Below are 18,964 nucleotides of genomic sequence, written 5' to 3' on the forward strand. Positions count from 1 at the left end.
AAAGCAAGGGATCTCACAGAGTCCCTGCTAGCAAATTTTGCAGGAAAGCTCTGTGAGCCTCTGCCCTTTCATGTGCCCATCTGGCGAAGCATGAATTATTGGTTTGACTGCAATAACGCCCCACACATTTAACCCCTGAGCCAGAGTTTTCAAACTCCTGCATTAAGTATTTAACTGCTTCTGTATACAGAGGCTCTGTTATAATAGCTTTGGAATGAATTGTCTGGGCGAACGCTCTCCACCCTTCGCCAACCTTGGTATCACCGTTAGTTTGCATTGATTTTATCATTTTGACAAAAGTATATATATATATATATATATATATATATATATATATATGAGAAAGTCAGCCCAAACCGCAATAACAACCACCACAAAAGCTAGATCAATTTTTATACAGAAAGAAAAATGAATCCTGTGCTTTAATTCTGCCTTCCTGCGCTATCAATCGATTTGACAGCGTCTGGTGCTTTTGTATTACCAACTGCAGGAGTCCCAGTTAAAGGTTGCAGTTTAATTGTGCCGGGCTCTTAATTTAGACGGGGTTTGGAAAGCATGAACAACAAGTGCAATCTCTGTCTAAAAATAGGACTGGCGTTTTTGTGTTTTGCTAAGCACCTTTTACGATGCAGTTGATTTTAATTGACTTCAAATTTCCAGTTTTTAATTCCACCCCCCCTCCATCGCCCGTCTGGTTATTTAATGCCAGATGCTGAAAAGGGGCAGGGATTTGGTTCTGGAAATGAATTGCTGAGAATTTGTACACTGGTTTGCAATCAGCCCGAAGCAGAGGATTGAATTTACCATTTAAAGAAAAGGTGAGCAAAAGTCCACATGACAAAGTTTGCAAAAATTATGCATGTTTTTCTCCATCTCTTGTGGACATCCAAAGTAGCTGAATTTTGGGGGGTTCAATGCAGATAAAAGAAAGTTCTTCATGCAACCTCAAGGACCATCTCTTCCCATATGAACCTACCCAGACTCACCTTCTGAAGCCCTTCTTCACGTGTCTCCTCCTTGAAAGGTCTGGAGGGTAGCAACCAAGAACAGGGCCTTTTTTGCAGTGGCTTCCCATCTGTGGGATGCTCTCTCCAGAGACACTCACCTGGTGCCTTCATTATACACCTTTAGGCACCAGTCAAAAACATTCTTTTTTAACCAGGCCTTTGATTGATCTGATTGACATCTTAAAGGTAAAAAAGGTAGAGGACCCCTGGACTGTTAAGTCCAGTCAAAGGCGACTACGGGGTTGCAGCACTCATCTCGCTTTCAGGCCGAAGGAGCCAGTGTTTGTCCACAGACAACTTTCCGGGTCATGTGGCTGGCATGACTAAACCGCTTCTGATGCAATGGAACACCATGGCAGAAACCAGAGCACATGGAAATGCTGTTTACCTTCCTGCCACAGTGGTACCTATTTATCTACTTGCACTGGTGTGCTTTTGAACTGCTAGGTTGGCAAGAGCAGGGACAGAGCAAAGGGAGCTCACCCCGTCACAAGATTCAAACCGCCGACCTTTTGATCTGCCAGCCCAAGAGGCTCAGTGTCTTAGACCACAGCGCCACCCGCATCTCTAATTAAATACCATTTTAAAATGTGGCTGTTTTGAGGGGATGTTATTGGGTTGTTGTTTTTATTTTAATTATACATATTGTGGTTTTTATGTTGATCTTTTCTTATGTTGAACCATCCTGAGACCCCTGAGTATAGGGCGCTATATAAATTCAATCAACAACAACAATAACAATAACATTTAAACTTGTTTCATAACTTAACAGTGTGCTTTGTAAATAAGAACTTTCTTTTCTCTGTCCTGAACCTTCCAACACTCAGCTTTATGTCCACAACTTCAGGTGTCATGAGAGAGGGAGAAAATCTTTTCTCTATCAGCCTTCACCATAACTTTTGCAAACCTCCATCATGTCACCTTTCACTTGCTTTCCCTCGAAACTAAAGAGTCCCAAATGCTGCAATCCTTTCTCCATGGCAAGTTGCTCCATCCCCACGATTATTCTGGCAACCCTTTTCCGAAACTTTCCCAACTCTACAATATTCTTCCTTGAGATGAGACGACCACAACTGTACACAATATTTCAAATGTGGCTGCGCCATAGACTTGTATAATTCCGGTTCCGTCCCCCATCCTTGTCTTTGCTAAATTCTGCAAGGGGCTGAGATACAGGAGGAAGAAGCTGATAGGCAGTGCCCCCCCCCCCGGACTTGTTGTAAGCAAGATGGCAGGCAGGTGGGTTTTTAAGTTCGGAATAGAGTAGTTGCTTTGGAAGACGATCATCAGGTATCTGCACAACATGACCAGTCCAACGAAGTTGATGCTGAAGAATCATTGCTTCAACACTGTTGATCTTTGCTTCTTCCAGTAGACTGGTATTAGTTCACCTGTCTTCCCAAGTGATGTGTAAGATTTTTCGGAGACACCGTTGATGGAATCTTTCGAGGAGTTGGAGATGGCGTTTGTAAGTCGTCCACGTTTCACAAGCATACAGTAAGGTTGGTAGTACAATAGCTGTGTACACAAGCATTTTGGTTTCCCTGCGAATGTCCCAGTCCTCAAACACTCTGCACTTCAATCGGGAGAAAGCCACGCTCGCAGAGCTCATTAAAACAAAGCATACAGTAACAGAACCTTCCTTAAATCCACCATTAAGTCAGCAGCAACAAAAGTCCTCAGCACCATTACCAGGAAATCATTCCTCACACTATGATCCAAAGGCCTAGGCTTTGTAGTCCCACAAAATCAGGGCCACAATACTGAACGCACTGCTTCTGGTGGATTCAAGGCCTGCACCTGAGTCATGGGTGCCACTGACAGAGAGACTCCTGCAAAGATCTCAGGGCATTCAATAGCTTTGTAAACAAGCATTTTGGTTTCCTTGGGACTAGGGCGGGCACTTCTTGGGAGGAAAAAAATGACAAACCTAGACAGCATTTTAAAAAGTAGAGACATCACCTTGCCAACAAAGGTCCGTATAGTAAAAGCTATGGTTTTCCCAGTAGTGATCTATGGAAGTGAGAGCTGGACCATAAAGAAGGCTGATCGCCGAAGAATTGACACTTTTGAATTATGGTGCTGGAGGAGACTCTTGAGAGTCCCATGGCCTGCAAGAAGATCAAACACATCCATTCTTAAGGAAATCAGCCCTGAGTGCTCACTGGAAGGACAGATCCTGAAGCTGAGGCTCCAATACTTTGGCCACCTCATGAGAAGAGAAGACTCCCTGGAAAAGACCCTGATGCTGGGAAAGATGGAGGGCACAAGGAGAAGGGGACGACAGAGGACGAGATGGTTAGACAGTGTTCTTGAAGCTACAAACATGAGTCTGACCAAACTGCGGGAGGCAGTGGAAGACAGGAGTGCCTGGCGTGCTCTGGTCCATGGGGTCACGAAGAGTTGGACACGACTGAACGACTAAGCAACAACAAACAACAGGGCGGGCACTAGGGCGGGCACTTGGAAGCTATAGCCAGTGCGAGGAGACAGACGATAGGTGGCTCTTGACTCTGGGCAACCCTCCCCCAAAAAAGCTCAACAACTCAGGACAATCTCCCCCCATTTTCTTAATTTTGTGTCCTCAAACATAGGGGGCATCTTATACACGGGGGGGGGGGGGGTGCGTGTTATACACGGAAAAATATGGTACTCCTGACCTTAGGACTGGACTGGACCTTGTCTAGGGACTCTGCCTCCAGGCAAGCACCCTCCTGAAAATTGCCTGGTTGGCTGCCTTCTCCCTCCACTGAGCTCTGCCATGGCTAAAAGCACAGGGCTACGACAGCCATCTACCTTTGGCCTCTGCCCGTCTACGCGAGTCAAGGGCAAGAGAAGGGTAAGGGTAGTGAGGGAAAGGAAAGGCCAAATGTGGGGAACTCAACTCTAAAAAAGGTGGGGGGAAGATTTGGCGTCATGAGAGTATTTGTGTCCCCCATCTCCCCGACCTGTCCTTTATTTTGCCTGACCTGTCTCGTATTTTCCCCCGGCCAAAGGTGGCAATGCTAGCGGGCTGGTGCCCGATGCTTTCTAACATGCCAGTCTGGGTCCTTCTTGCAAGCTTTCCATTGGAATTGCCTCTCCCCCAGACGCCCGATTTCAAAGCAGAACAACAACAACAGAAAAGGCATCCTTTGTCCTCTAACTCAGCTTCTGAGCACCACAAACACGGCTGCATTCAAATCGGCAAGTATTCTGTGCATTATTAACCGGGAAGACGAAATAATAATTTGTGTCATTTTATATGACAAAGCACAAACATTGAAAGCTCTGCTCCATCGCACCTCCATTTCAACATGCTCTGTAATTATAGGCAGTGTCTTCTTCAGGAAAGAGAAAACAAGGGATATTAAGGAGGGGGTGAGGTGTGGGAGGCAGGAGACGGCGAGAGAGAGATGGAGATGGAGTTTTCTTTGAACAGATGAAAGACGTGAGTCCACTCTCATGCTAGCCGTGGAAGCAAGGGGGAAACTGTAATGTGTGCTGTCTGCAGCGGGCGTTTTAGAAATCTGCCACTATTTCAAAATGTGAAACCTGGATTTGAATGTCAGCCACGATTCTGTAAAACAGGGATAGACAACATCAAGCCCAAATGCTTTATTAGGACTTCCAGATCTCTGTTTGGCCCACAGTGCTATTTTGTTGTTTAGTCGTTTAGTTGTGTCCGACTCTTCGTGACCCCATGGACCAGATCATGCCAGGCACTCCTGTCTTCCACTGCCTCCCGCAGTTTGGTCAAACTCATGCTGGTAGCTTTGAGAACACTGTCCAACCATCTCGTCCTCTGTCGTCCCCTTCTCCTTGTGCCCTCCATCTTTCCCAACATCAGGGTCTTTTCCAGGGAGTCTTCTCTTTTCATGAGGTGGCCAAAGTATTGGAGTCTCAGCTTCAGGATCTGTCCTTCCAGTGAGCACTCAGGGCTGATTTCCTTCAGAATGGAGAGGTTTGATCTTCTTGCAGTCCATGGGACTCTCAAGAGTCTCCTCCAGCAACAGAATTCAAAAGCATCCATTCTTCAGCGATCAGCATTCTTTATGGTCCAGCTCTCACTTCCATACATCACTACTGGGAAAACCATAGCTTTAACTATACGGACCTTTGGTGGCAAGGTGATGTCTCTGCTTTTTAAGATGCTGTCTAGGTTTGTCATTGCTTTCCTCCCAAAAAGCAGGCGTCTTTTAATTTCGTGACTGCTGTCACCATCTGCAGTGATCATGGAGCACAAGAAAGTAAAATCTCTCACTGCCTCCATTTCTTCCCCTTCTATTTGCCAGGAGGTGATGGGCCCAGTGGCCATGATCTTCGTTTTTTTGTTTTTTGGCTGAACCATACCCACCTGTAAAACATATTCTCCCCCTCTTGGTTGATCATTCAGGAGCTTCATAAGCTTTCTTCAGCCTGAACATTACAGCGACCAATGCCAACTGACACCAGCACACTTAGGGTTCGGCAGAGTTTGTGCACCTTGCGTAACAGACCTCAGCAACTCAGCAGTTTGGCTAATCTACTTTATTTACATATAAACACACCCGGAGCACTGCAACATGGTTCCCTCTCTTTCTAGCATCAGACAGCAAAGAGAAAAAGAACAAAGGACAATAGTCCCAACTTCACAGAACACAGTAACACAAACATCCTGTCTCCGTCACTTCCCACTCTGTGGAGTCAAAACACATACCGTCATGTGAAAAACAACAATCCCATGACTGCAATCATGGAGCAGGAATTCTAACATACCCCAGGATCCCTTCCAGTTCCCCTGTTCTATGATTCTGTGAAATGTGGGGAACCAAAACTTAAGATTGGAAAAACGAACTGCAAGAAACCGAAACTGATAGATTCACCCACCCTGTACGGAACAAACCAACCAATGCCGCAATGTTTTAGGGTAATTTTTGTAAGCTAATTGTTTACTGTTTGCACATTTTTTGGGGCACGCTCTTTTGCTTGGCGGTCTGCATTGCAAAAGTGAGAGGAATGTGAATTTTGAAAGGCTGGTGTGTTTCAGTTTCCATGTTGCATTAAAAGTACAAATTTTTTTGCCTATAAATGTGAGCTGAATTGGATTTCTCCTCGCTCTCTAGTCTCAACATATGGCAGACCCTTTGCCTTTTAATGAGGACACCTCTGTCATCCCAGAAATATGCATGCATGCACACACCTTGTCCGATTTATTGCTGAAACAGACCAGAGCAGCCCTCTGGGGTTCTCCTTTTCCATGCACAAACTCGCTTTCGTTTCGAGTTTCCAAAAAGTTGCCAGGCGCCCAATGCAAACTTTGGCTGAGGTCCTGCCAACCTGCAGATGAGCCTTGCATGTTTACCCATCGCGGTTTTGTCATCCGTGGGGAATTGTGACATTTGCAGGGCTGTCTATGCCTCCACGTTTCATGGTGATCAGATGAGGCTGCCAAGCCGCTCTTGAAAAAATGCCCCAGGGAAGAATGGACTCAAATCACCCAGGTTTTTCCCCAGGAATTTAAACCTGATTTCTTCATAGCAAGCACTCCTGGCATTGGCTTATCTTGGTCTTTCCATACGCTTTAGCCCTCTCAAAACCTTCAAGAATACGAGGGTGAATTCTTTGTTCGTCAGCAAAGAGGTGCCCCTGCTAACAAGCACCCAAATTAGGGAATTGTGAATCAGTCAGTTTCAGTTTTTGTCATTTGCCCAGTCTTAAAGCTCAGCTCTCCACATTCCCACACCAGTTTGCAATTTTTTTTGGGGGGGGGGATCATACTGAAGATTTCTCAACATTTTTGTGTGCATTTCTTCTATTATACAAATTTTTGTAAACAATTTTGTCTAATATATTTCTTTTTAACAAAACAATTTCACCAAATACGGAGCAAGCTTGTTTTCTCCTCTTCTGGTGGGTAGGACTCGAACTCATGGCTTCAAGTTAAAAGAAGGGGGATTCCGACTCAACATCAGGAAGGACTTTCTGACAGTAAGAGCTGTTTGACTGTGGAACGCTCTCCCTCCGGAGGTTGTGGACTCTCCTTCCTTGAAGGTTTTTAAGCAGAGATTGGATGGCCACTTGTCTCGGATGCTTTAGCTGAGATTCCTGAATTGCAGGGGGTTGGACTAGATGACCCTTGGGGTCCCTTCCAATTCTACAACTCTTTGATTTTTATGATTCTGTATGCATCTTTCTTTTCTTTGCCTGGAGTTTTCTTGGCAGGGATACTGGAGTGGCTTGCCAGTTCCTGATAGACAGCATCTTAAAAAGCAGAGACATCACCTTGCCAACAAAGGTCTGTATAGTTAAAGCTATGGTTTTCTCAGTAGTGATGTATGGAAGTGAGAGCTGGACCATAAAGAAGGCTGATCACCGACAAATGGATGCTTTTGAATTACGGTGCTGGAGGAGACTCTTGAGAGTCCCATGGACTGCAAGAAGATCAAACGCATCCATTCTTAAGGAAATCAGCCCTGAGTGCTCACTGGAAGGACAGATCCTGAAGCTGAGGCTCCAATACTTTGGCCACCTCATGAGAAAAGAAGACTCCCTGGAAAAGACCCTGATGTTGGGAAAGATGGAAGGCACAAGGAGAAGGGGACGACAGAGGATGAGATGGTTGGACAGTGTTCTCAAAGCTACCAGCATGACTTTGACCAAACTGCGGGAGGCAGTGGAAGAGAGGAGTGCCTGGCGTGCTCTGGTCCAGGGGGTCACGATGAGGCGGACATGACTAAACAACTAAACAACAACAACATGGATCTTTCTTAGTTATTTTCACCCATAATTATTTTCACTAATATTTTCCAGCAACTGGTTTTCAGAGGCTCAACAGTGGGGAAAGGATTGCTCTTAGCTCTGCCTTTCTGCATGTATTTAAAGCCCAAGTCTGAGCATTGTTCCCAAACTTTGTGATCATGACAACACCTGAACATGACTACTTTTACAGAATATTGCTTGGTTAACTTGTTGCATCTGTAGGCTCCAGTTGAACACCATTTACCAATCTTATGCTATGAGTGTAGATCTTACTTGCCTTGAGACAGGCCCACTCGCTGAGATTATCTGTCAATTATTGTTCAGGACTGGTCTACCTGTTGGAAAAAGCCAAACCTGGGGGGGGGGGAATAACTCAACCAGAGACACACCAGGCAACCTCCTTTGTCACAGGACATTTCTGCTGCATCTCCGTGTTGACCTATAGGCTCCAATGATATCCAGTGTAGAGAGGGGCTGGCATTTAACTTCCCGGGTGAAGACCGACTAAGAGGAAGTGAGGCCAGAACCATGGATGATGCAGAGACGTAGTGGGCACCCTCCTCAGTCCCTGGGTACCTTGGTGTCTGGGAGGGATTAGAATACTTGTTATGGGGTTTTGGCAAGCCTGTCATGGCACACAGATTTGGGAGCCTTAACTCAGCCAGATACTCACAAATCATTTATGGAGGAATAAGATGCTTCCATGGTTGCAACAAGTTGGTTTTAGTAATGTGTTTCATCTGCTCTCGTTTTATATTATTGTGCTGAGTTCTCATACCTCACCCTGGGAATGTTTGTGATGGAAAAAAAATAGTTTCAATCAATCAATAAAAAGAGAGCAGGCAAAAGTCTGGAGTAGGTGTGTCTCTGGAGACCCTGCGCTGAAATGCGCAAGCTGTAGATTCTAAATCCTGCAAGAATTTGCTGCTTCCTGGCTTATCCAAACCTGAAAAGGCTTGTTTTGTTTTGTTTTTAAAAGGAAAGGCACAGAAACTCCCACCAGCGTTTTTGGCTCTTGCAGAGGTCCAGCGGTGGCAGAAGCCGATCCTATTTTCTGCTTCACTGAGATGTTTTTTCTCTCCCCTGGCCGTGGCGCACTCATGCTCCCAGCTGGCGCGGCAGATACCCACAGCCTTTGCATTAAGCCTCCTTGGCTTCCCGAGGAAAGGGAGGACTTGCTGGTCCTTTTTATTCCGGGAGATAAAGCCTTTGGGAATGCCTCCGGATCCAGATGTACACTGTCTGAGACAAAGATGGGCCGGCAGCTAGGCGAGCAAGGGGCACTTTCTGTTTTCCATGCGTGGCACGATTCTCCGCAGGAAAGCCAGAGATGTCCAGCAACCTGGCTTTACTGCCAGCTGCATGCAATTATAGGTATTCAAGGGTATCTTCACAGCACCCAAGCCTGCCCAAGCAGGCATCACCCTCTATCTCCCTCCCTCCCTTCCCTCCTTTCTTTCTCCTTCTGTCTGCTAGAAACATTGCAGCGGCCTCAGTTTGTCGACCGTCCCCAAAGCGAGCCGGGAAGATAAGCTGGTTAATCGAGTCCTATTGTTTGCATTATGCAGAAGTAGGGAGTCTTTGCAGCCCGAGGGCCACATTTACACATAGTCAGCCTCCTGAGGGCCACACAGAAGTGGTGGGAGGGGTCAAAAGTGGGCAGGGTAATGCCTGTTTCTGCAGTAGGCTACATTCCAGGCATGTGAAAGTCATGGGGTTCTACCGAGACACACAAACTGTTAGAATTCCTGCTCCGTGATTGCAGTCATGGGATTGTAGTTTTTCACATGACAGTATATGTTCCGTCTCCACAGAGTGGGAAGTGACGGAGAGAGGATGTTTGTGTTACTGTGTTCCGTGAAGTGGGACTATTGTTCTTTTTCTCTTTGCTGTCTGATGCTAGAAAGAGAGGGAGCCATGTTGCAGTGCTCCGTGTGTGTTTATATGTAAATAAAGTAGATTAGCCAAAATGCTGAGTTGCTGAGTTCTGTCACGCAAGCTGCGAAGACTCTGCGGATCCCTAAGTGTGCCGGTGTCCGTTGGCATCGGTCTGAAGAAAGCTTATGAAGCTCCCAAACGATCGACCAGGAGGGAGAGAACATGCCAGTCAGGCATGTGTCTCTGCTAGAGTCCTACTCGAGTGTAGGCTGAATTCCTGACACAAACACCACAGATCTCTCCCTCCTCCTTCCAGGAAAGTGTGAGGCATAAGAGCGGTGCTGGACTAGGCCTGTGATCCACTCAGCCTAGCATCCTGTTGTCACCGTGGCCAACCAGATGTCCGTGGGCAATGCACAAGCAGGATTGGAACACAAGAGCAGCCCTCTTCCCTCCTGTGGTTTCCAGTAATGGATATTCAGAAGCATTGCTGCCTCTAGCTGAGCAGAGTCATCATGGTTTGTGGGTATCAATAGTTCTCTCCTCCGTGAATTGTCTAATCCTCTTTAAAGACATCTAGCTTGGTGGCCACCACTGCCTCCTGTGGAACGCCCTCCCAGCAGATGTCAAGGCAATAAACAACTATTTTACTTTTAAAAGACAACTGAAGGAAGCCCTGTTTAGGGAGGTTTTCAATGTCTGATGCTGTATTGTTTTTAATATTCGGTGGAAGCTGCCCAGAGTGGCTGGGGAAACCCAGCCAGATGAATGGGGTATAAATAATAAAGTATTATTATTATTATTATTATTATTATTATTATTATTAACCTTGTACAAACACAGGTATAGAGAGAGATCCACTTGCACTTGACCATGCTAGCTCCATGCTATTCTGAACCATACAGCATGTAACCTCCAGCATCTCCACTGATAGCTTGCGCTGAGCAAAACACTTGTTCCAAGGATGCTGAATACAGCTTTGGTATAATAATCCAGATGTTGGGGAGGGCTGCTGAAGACATGGACCAAGTGCTTAGTGTAATTTCACCCATTTTCCCAAATTGCACCAACAGCCAATACTCCTAGCACATCTTAACATGCGGGTTCTCAGGTCAGGAAAAGCAAATTCTTCCCTCCACTCATCCACATCAAGAAATTTGGTTGTTGCTTATTAAACCTCTGGTGCATCCCTCGAAACACCTTGACTGCTCTACCCGGGCAGGATCCTTCAAAGTCACCGGGACAAAACCCAAGGTGTGGAAGAATTGCTGGCATCCGTTCAAGCAGCCAATCTCATGTCCCCATTTCACGGGCTTTCAAATTGGGGGGCAAGGAACCCTCTGCCCATCATGGCTTTGCTTGGGATTCTAATATTGATGCCTCGCTAATCCCTCTCAGTTCAGAGAGTTTCTGAATTTGAATTTGAGATCAGAAACAGGTAGGTAATTAGCTATTCATGAGAGAAGTCTTTTCTTTTCTTTCTAAGAAGTAACGAACATGTGAGCTTGTGGGTATCTCCTAGCCAAGCGGAATGGAAATGCGGCCTATTCTTAGCTACAGAAAGAGCAAAGGTGGTTGCAGAGAAAAAGAGTTTCAGCTACTTTCACAGAGTCACAAAACATTTAGCATATTTGGCAACAAGCATGGAGCAACACATCGGGATACCTAACCGCTAACATGCAAGGTGGCCAACAATCCATCTGTTGTTGGTGAACAGCTCCTGCACTATTCTGATGTGATGGAATAAACATTCATAAAATGTTGTGTTTTTTTTTTAAGGGCAAGGTGTGTGTCAACAATGTGATTCACAGTGGTACCTCGGTTTAAGAACAGTCCGGCTTCAGAACAATTCAGTTTACAAACTCCGCAAAACCGGAAGTAGTGTCCCAGTTTGAGAACTTTACCTCGGTCTAAGAAAGGAACCTGAACAGTGGAAGGGCACCGGCAGTGGGAGGCCTCATTAGGGAAAGGGCGCCTCGGTTTAAGAACGGTTTCGGTTTAAGTACGGACTTCTGGAACGGATTAAGTTCGGAAACCGAGATACCACTGTATTTGCTTACTTGTTGAATTTCTACGCACCCTCCATTCAAAGTGCAGAGGGTGTTTTACAGTATGTTGTTGTTTAGTCGTTTAATCGTGTCCGACTCTTCGCGACCCCCTGGACCAGAGCACGCCAGGCACTCCTGTCTTCCACTGCCTCCTGCAGTTTGGTCAAACTCATGCTGGTAGCTTTGAGAACACTGTCCAACCATCTCGTCCTCCGTCATCCCCTTCTCCTTGTGCCCTCCCTCTTTCCCAACATCAGGGTCTTTTCCAGGGAGTCTTCTCTTTTACAGTATACAAATGCGAAAACACACAACGTAATAACAAATGAAACAGTGGCCCCCAATTACATACACAGCTTAAAAGGCCAAAGCTTGTTCAATCAGCTGAAGGCCTAGGAGAAGATGAACACTGTCACCAGATGCCTAAAGTTATGTAGTGAAGGCACCAGGTGAGCCTCTCTGGGGAGGGCACCCAAACAAATGGGGAGCCACTGCAGAAAAAGGCCATTATTGTATTGCTGTCCTCTGGGTCTCATGGAGGAGACACATGAAGAAGGGCCTTAGAGGATGATCACATGGGGAGAGGCAGACCTTGAGATATTGCAATAGAATGTTGACATTGCAGGTTCCGTCAGGGAAGTGAAAGTCCACAACATCTTATTCACAACATCTTAGAGAGCCAGTGTGGTGCAGTGGTTAAGAGCGGTAGACTCGTAATCTGGTGAACCGGGTTCGCTTCCCTCTCCTCCACATGCAGCTGCTGGGTGACCTTGGGCCAGTCAAACTTCTCTGAAGTCTCTCAGCCCCACTCACCTCACAGAGTGTTTGTTGTGGGGGAGGAAGGGAAAGGAGAATGTTAGCTGCGTTGAGACTCCTTCAGGTAGTGATAAAGCAGGATACCAAATCCAAACTACTCTTCTTCTTCTTCTTCTTCTTCTTCTTCTTCTTCTTCTTCTCCCCCTCCTCCTCCTCCTCCTCCTCCTCCTCCTCCTCTCACTGGGGCAACCTGCAGTGAGGAGAGCCAGTGTGGTGTAGCTGTTAAGAGCGGTAGACTCGTAATCTGGTGAACCGGGTTCGCGTCTCCGCTCCTCCACATGCAGCTGCTGAGTGACCTTGGGTCAGTCACACTTCTCTGAAGTCTCTCAGCCCCACTCACCTCACAGAGTGTTTGTTGTGGGGGAGGAAGGGAAAGGAGAATGTTAGCTGCTTTGAGACTCCTTAAAGGGAGTGAAAGGCAGGATATCAAATCCAAACTCTTCTTCTTCTTCTGCATGCGATGGGAGACGTTGGAGGCCACCAGAGTGCAAAGGTGGTTATAGATGTACATGGTTCTCCCTCTCCTCGTTTCATCCCCCCAACAACTCGGAAAGGCAGGTTAGGCTGAGACGTAGCAACTGGTCCAGGGTCACCAAGTAAAAGCTTCAAGTGGGGATCTGAACCCTGGTCTGTCCCAGGTCCCAGTCGGACACTGTCACCACGACACCACCCTGCCTCCATCACCCTGGCTTCTACATGAAATGGATGCCGCCCAGGAAGTGCCAACCTTGTGAAGAATATTCGGCATGCCGGCAATATCTGGAGGAGGATTAGACATTGACATTTGTAGAGGAGGGTTTTGGGTAGCCATTCCTTTTGGCTCGGCGTACATCTGCAGGCAGGCCAGGCTACAAGTCAGTCAAGGAGAAGAAGGCAAGATGGGGAGGGAGAGAGGTGGAAGAAGGTGTGAATCAAAATAGTGGGGGAGACACTCCACAAAGAGAGAGAGAGAGAGAATTAAACGAAATTTCTCACCACTCAGAATATATTATCCCTGCAGCACATCCTTGAAATTGCGCGATGAATTGCCCGGGTAATTTGCTCTACACCTACAATGCCTTCCTTTCCCCCTCAGCCCATCCTATTCTCAACAGCGATCATTTGGGAGTGCGTTTCCTGCGCATTTCAATCCCGAAAGAAATATTTGGCAGAGCGGGACAAAAGGCAGGCCTCCTCCATGCCGTCACGGGTCACCCGCTCGATGCGGCTAATGTTCCCACGTCTCAATTGCCTGCTCCACTTCTGCGCCCACCTCCCTTTCCAGCAGCACTAAGCGGCTGTCAACAGACGGATGGGGGGGGCAGGCAGGGAGAGATGGAGGTCTCTTCTTTATCTCCCATTTAACCCTTGCTTGGAGTGTGGTTGACGTGACCAGCTTCAAATACAGCTCCACTCTCCTTCAAGAAATGCAGCTGGGCTTGAGGACAGCTGCATTGGGTCCTAGACCAGGGAACCCGCCTGAAGTGCGAAGGCTCAGCAATGCTTGTCCACTTCTGAACAATAAATGTCCTGCTGTAGTACAAATTAAGAGAATAAGAAGAGTCTTGCTGGATCAGGCCACAATATGATTTCAGCAAGGCATTTGACAAGGTGCCCCATGATATTCTTGTAAAGAAGCTGGTAAAATGTGGTCTTGACTATGCTACCACTCAGTGGATTTGTAACTGGCTGACTGACCGGACCCAAAGGGTGCTCATCAATGGTTCCTCTTCATCGTGGAGAAGAGTGACTAGTGGGGTGCCACAGGGTTCTGTCTTGGGCCCGGTCTTATTCAACATCTTTATCAACGACTTGGATGATGGACTCAAGGGCATCCTGATCAAATTTGCAGATGACACCAAACTGGGAGGGGTGGCTAACACCCCAGAGGACAGGATCACACTTCAAAATGACCTTGACAGATTAGAGAACTGGGCCAAAACAAACAAGATGAATTTTAACAGGGAGAAATGTAAAGTATTGCACTTGGGCAAAAAAAATGAGAGGCACAAATACAAGATGGGTGACACCTGGCTTGAGAGCAGTACATGTGAAAAGGATCTAGGAGTCTTGGTTGACCACAAACTTGACATGAGCCAACAGTGTGACGCGGCAGCTAAAAAAGCCAATGCAATTCTGGGCTGCATCAATAGGAGTATAGCATCTAGATCAAGGGAAGTAATAGTGCCACTGTATTCTGCTCTGGTCAGACCTCACCTGGAGTACTGTGTCCAGTTCTGGGCACCACAGTTCAAGAAGGACACTGACAAACTGGAACGTGTCCAGAGGAGGGCAACCAAAATGGTCAAAGGCCTGGAAACGATGCCTTATGAGGAACGGCCAAGGGAGCTGGGCATGTTTAGCCTGGAGAAGAGGAGGTTAAGGGGTGATATGATAGCCATGTTCAAATATATAAAAGGATGTCACATAGAGGAGGGAGAAAGGTTGTTTTCTGCTGCTCCAGAGAAGCGGACACGGAGCAATGGATCCAAACTACAAGAAAGAAGATTCCACCTAAACATTAGGAAGAACTTCCTGACAGTAAGAGCTGTTCGACAGTGGAATTTGCTGCCAAGGAGTGTGGTGGAGTCTCCTTCTTTGGAGGTCTTTAAGCGGAGGCTTGACAACCATATGTCAGGAGTGCTCTGATGGTGTTTCCTGCTTGACAGGGGTTTGGACTCGATGGCCCTTGTGGTCTCTTCCAACTCTATGATTCTATGATTCTATGATTCTAGACTGCATCAACAGAAGTATCAATGGAAGTCATAGTACCACTCTGTTCTGCCTTGGTCAGATCCTGGAATCCTGTGTCCAGTTCTGGACACCACAGTTTAAGGAGGATATTGACAAGCCGACAGGTGTGCAGAGGAGGGCAACCAAGATGATCAAGGGTGTAGAAGCCAAGCCTTATGAGGAACGGTTGAAGGAGCTGGGTATGTTTAGCCGGGAGAAGAGGAGACTTAAATATCTGGAGGGCTGTCACATGGGGAAATGCAACAAGCTTATTTTCTTCTGCTCCAGGAGGGAAAACCTGAAGCAATAGATTCAAAATATTAAAAAAGAGATTCCGACTTAGGAAGAACTTCCTGATGGTAAGAGCTGTTCGATGGTGTAAGGGACTCTCGATGGTGTAAGATTGTGGACTCTCCTTCGTTTGAGGTTTTTATGAAGAGTTTGGATGGCCATCTGTATGTTGTGATGCATCCGGGGAGACAGGGGCAATTGGCAGGCCCCCAGATGGCTCCAGCCCACCGGCTGGTGGCTGGGCAAACTCGGAACAGCATCAAAACTGCGACTCAATCCTCAGAGACCTTTAGAGACTGAGCACGCAAGCCAGCAGAGATAAGAACTCTTTGCAACAGAAGTAGCGGACAGAGGCATATGTAAGCATATTTACAAGCGTTTAGTCAGCATTAGAACAAAGGAAAAACATGTCTGCTTCCCTTCGTGTCCAAGCAAAAAGCATAGGCAAAAGCTATATACAACGGAAGTTCCCAGCAGACTGTGCTGGAAGTAAACAGACATGTGACATACAACAACTCCACATGCCTCTTCTAAAGGTGGAACGGAACTATATCCTAACATCGTCATGGATTCTTTAGCTGAGATTCCTGCGTTGCAGAGCCTTGCCCTAAGATGACTTTTGGGACCCCTTCCAAAGCCGCAGCTCTATGATTCTATGATAGTCTAGCATCCTGTCCTCATCGTGGCCAACCAGATGCCCACAGGAACCTACAAGCTGAACCTGGGTGCAATAATGCTCCTCCCCAACTGTGTTTCCCAGAAACAGGTACTCAGAGGCTGATTATTCCATCAGACTTCTTTCCCCCCTCAACTGTCACCAGCAGGCAGCCATTCCAACAGACTTCATCAGTGGGAGAGAGATGAGAAGCAAAAGGATTGATTTCATAAGCTTTGCTGGGGGTTCAGCAACACCAGGCAACTCCTAGTCAATCTAAAAACAACGGTCAGGAGAGCATGAGACTTTGAATTTCAGGGCCATGGGTTCAAGCCCCATGTTGGGCAAAATATTCCTGCAGTACAAAAGGTTGGACTAGATGACTCTCGGGTCCCTTCCAATTCTACGGTTCTGTGATTCTCTAAGTGCTCAGAAATTGTCCAGTATGCGGGACCACCTCTCCTGGTCTGCCCCGCAGAGGACCTTAAGGTCCACGAATAACCATAGTTTAGAGGTCCTGGGCCCTAAGGAAGTCAGACTATCCTCCACCAGGGCCAGGGCCTTCTCAGTGATGGCTCCGATCTGGTGGAATGCTCTGTCCCAGGAGACCAGGGCCCTGCAGGATTTAACTTCCTTCCGCAGGGCCTGTAAGACAGAGCTATTCCACCTGCTTTCAATTTGAACTTAGCCTGATCTTTTATTCCCCTTCCTTCCCTTTTTATGAAGATTACCCGCTCTGGGATCCCACAGCTAATTCTCCCCTGGTCTCCTCACTGGCCCAAGCTAATGTTTATTAGATGGATTTCCCCCCTAAATTGATTTTTGATTTTATTGTTATTCACATTTTATACCGTATTTTATGCTGTTTTTTGTAGCATCAATTAAGTGTTTTAAACTTGTTGCTAGCTGCCCTGAGCCTGGTTTTCTGAACTGGGAAAGGCGGGGTAAAAATTAATAATAATAATAATAATAATAATAATAATAATAATAATAATAATAATTCTATCAACAGCAAACCACAACTGCAAACCCAAATCTTATGTAGAAGCTCTATTTTTTAATATACCCAAAAGACAATAAGAGGCTACCACATAAGGACCAGTGGCTTGGATATTATGATAATTTTGGAGGTGCTGAGTTAATTGATCTGTCCCCCATTCCACTCGTTCACTGGTGGATTCTGTCCTTGTCGTTCCTTCTCAATGACATCCCTGCCTGCCCCCTCCTCTTCCTTTCAATTTGCCAATTGCATGAAAAAATTACTGGGTGTTCACTAAAAATAAAAGTGCCATCCAAAAATTGATGGAGTACAAGTTATTAAGATGTATGTGTCTGTAAATGGGGAAGAAGGGGATGGAGGAGTGTCAGAGAATAAAGTAGACCGGTAATTCGGAAACTGGTTTACACTATGACATAAATTGTAAGACCCAAATTATCTTTTGTCGTTGATACCAGCCGTGCCTTGGTGAAGCCCAGAGTTCCTTTATTTCCACTACGATAGTGCTGCATCTGTGTCTTAAAGATGTTGTCAAGGTTTTGTTGAGAAACAGAAGCTCCCTTAGATATATGGGGCTACTATACAGGGCTCAGATTTGGACTGGTAACCACCTTAGCACTTTGGATGCTGTTCAATCAAAGTTTCTAAGGCAGATTTTTTTCTGTACCGCCATGCGTCCCAAACGCATCATTGAGACTGGAGGCAAGTCTCCCTTCAGTAGAGGTATGGACTTGGCAAATAACTTTTTAACTTCTGGATTCACCAAACTCAAATCCCCCTGGTTTACTATCCCTAGTACTTCAAGACTCCCATAAAAGTGCCTGGCTTAAAACTGTCTATCAAAAACTTCTCTCTAGTGGCCTATCCCCACAACACCTACTCACTATGGGCTCTACTAAAGCAAACAGTCTAAATGGTCAACGTCTAAAAGATATTGAGCATCAGAACAACCTGGCCACTATAAGGAAATTCTGCCCTTGGTATGTTCATTTTCCACCTCTCCATTTTGATTCTCTGGCCCCATATCTGCACAAACATTATCCCAAAATACAGACGTGCTTTTACACTTGCAAAACTGGATGTTTTGCCATCTGCGATTCTTGAGGGTCGATTCCAAAAGATCCCGCCTGAGAAACGTCTTTGCCCCTGTGGAGATGGCAGCACCGAAACAGCGGCACACGTCCTCCTGTCTTGCACTCTCTACAAAGATCTGAGGAACGAGATCATCACCCCACTCGTACTAACCATCCCAGGGCGCTCAACCACTGCCACAATGTCCTTTCTTCTATCAGATCAAAATGCGCAGATAACAGCAAAGGTGGCTATCTTCATAGCAGGGGCAATCAGAATAAGGGCCACTAACTGACTGCTGATTCAGGACTTTAAATTGTGCTCTTATATCAAATTTCCTTTTCTGTGTATACTGTAATGTTTTACTGTTGCTATGGCCATTGGCTAATGTGAATAAAGTTCTATCTATATCTCTATCTATCTATCTATCTATCATCTATCTATCCCTTAGATATTCATTGAAACCCCGTCATCATAAAAACCTTCTGTTTTTTTCCAAAAATCAACTTCCATTTTTCTAAAAAAAAGTATTTACGTGCTCAATCTCTGAATGGCCAGAGACTTCAGGGATTCTGGGCTTTTACTGAGGGTCCAGTCAGTGGAAATTGTGATTTATAGATTTATTGGGACACCCACTGTACGATTGTATCTTACGCACATTTAACTTGTTTGATTTCAGCCTTGCATGGCTGAAGGCGGGCTGGTTGGAATTGCGCAAATTAAATGCAGACAAGTTTTCCCCAAGGCAAAACGAGCTTTTGAGCTCTCTGCC

At 46.1% G+C, this 18,964-nt stretch overlaps 1 long non-coding RNA gene across 1 annotated transcript in view; it reads left to right on the forward strand.

Annotated features, from left to right (window-relative positions):
* Positions 1 to 18,567, forward strand: part of LOC310657788 — a 43,378-nt gene extending 24,811 nt beyond the window's left edge. Inside the window, exon 2 of the long non-coding RNA XR_014501937.1 lies at positions 17,979 to 18,567. This is a non-coding gene — a long non-coding RNA (uncharacterized lncRNA). The remainder of the gene's footprint in view (positions 1 to 17,978) is intronic.
* Positions 18,568 to 18,964: the final 397 nt, after the last annotated feature.

Source organism: Podarcis tiliguerta (genome assembly GCF_965153285.1).
Source record: "Podarcis tiliguerta genome assembly, chromosome: 9".
Lineage (NCBI taxonomy): Eukaryota > Metazoa > Chordata > Lepidosauria > Squamata > Lacertidae > Podarcis > Podarcis tiliguerta.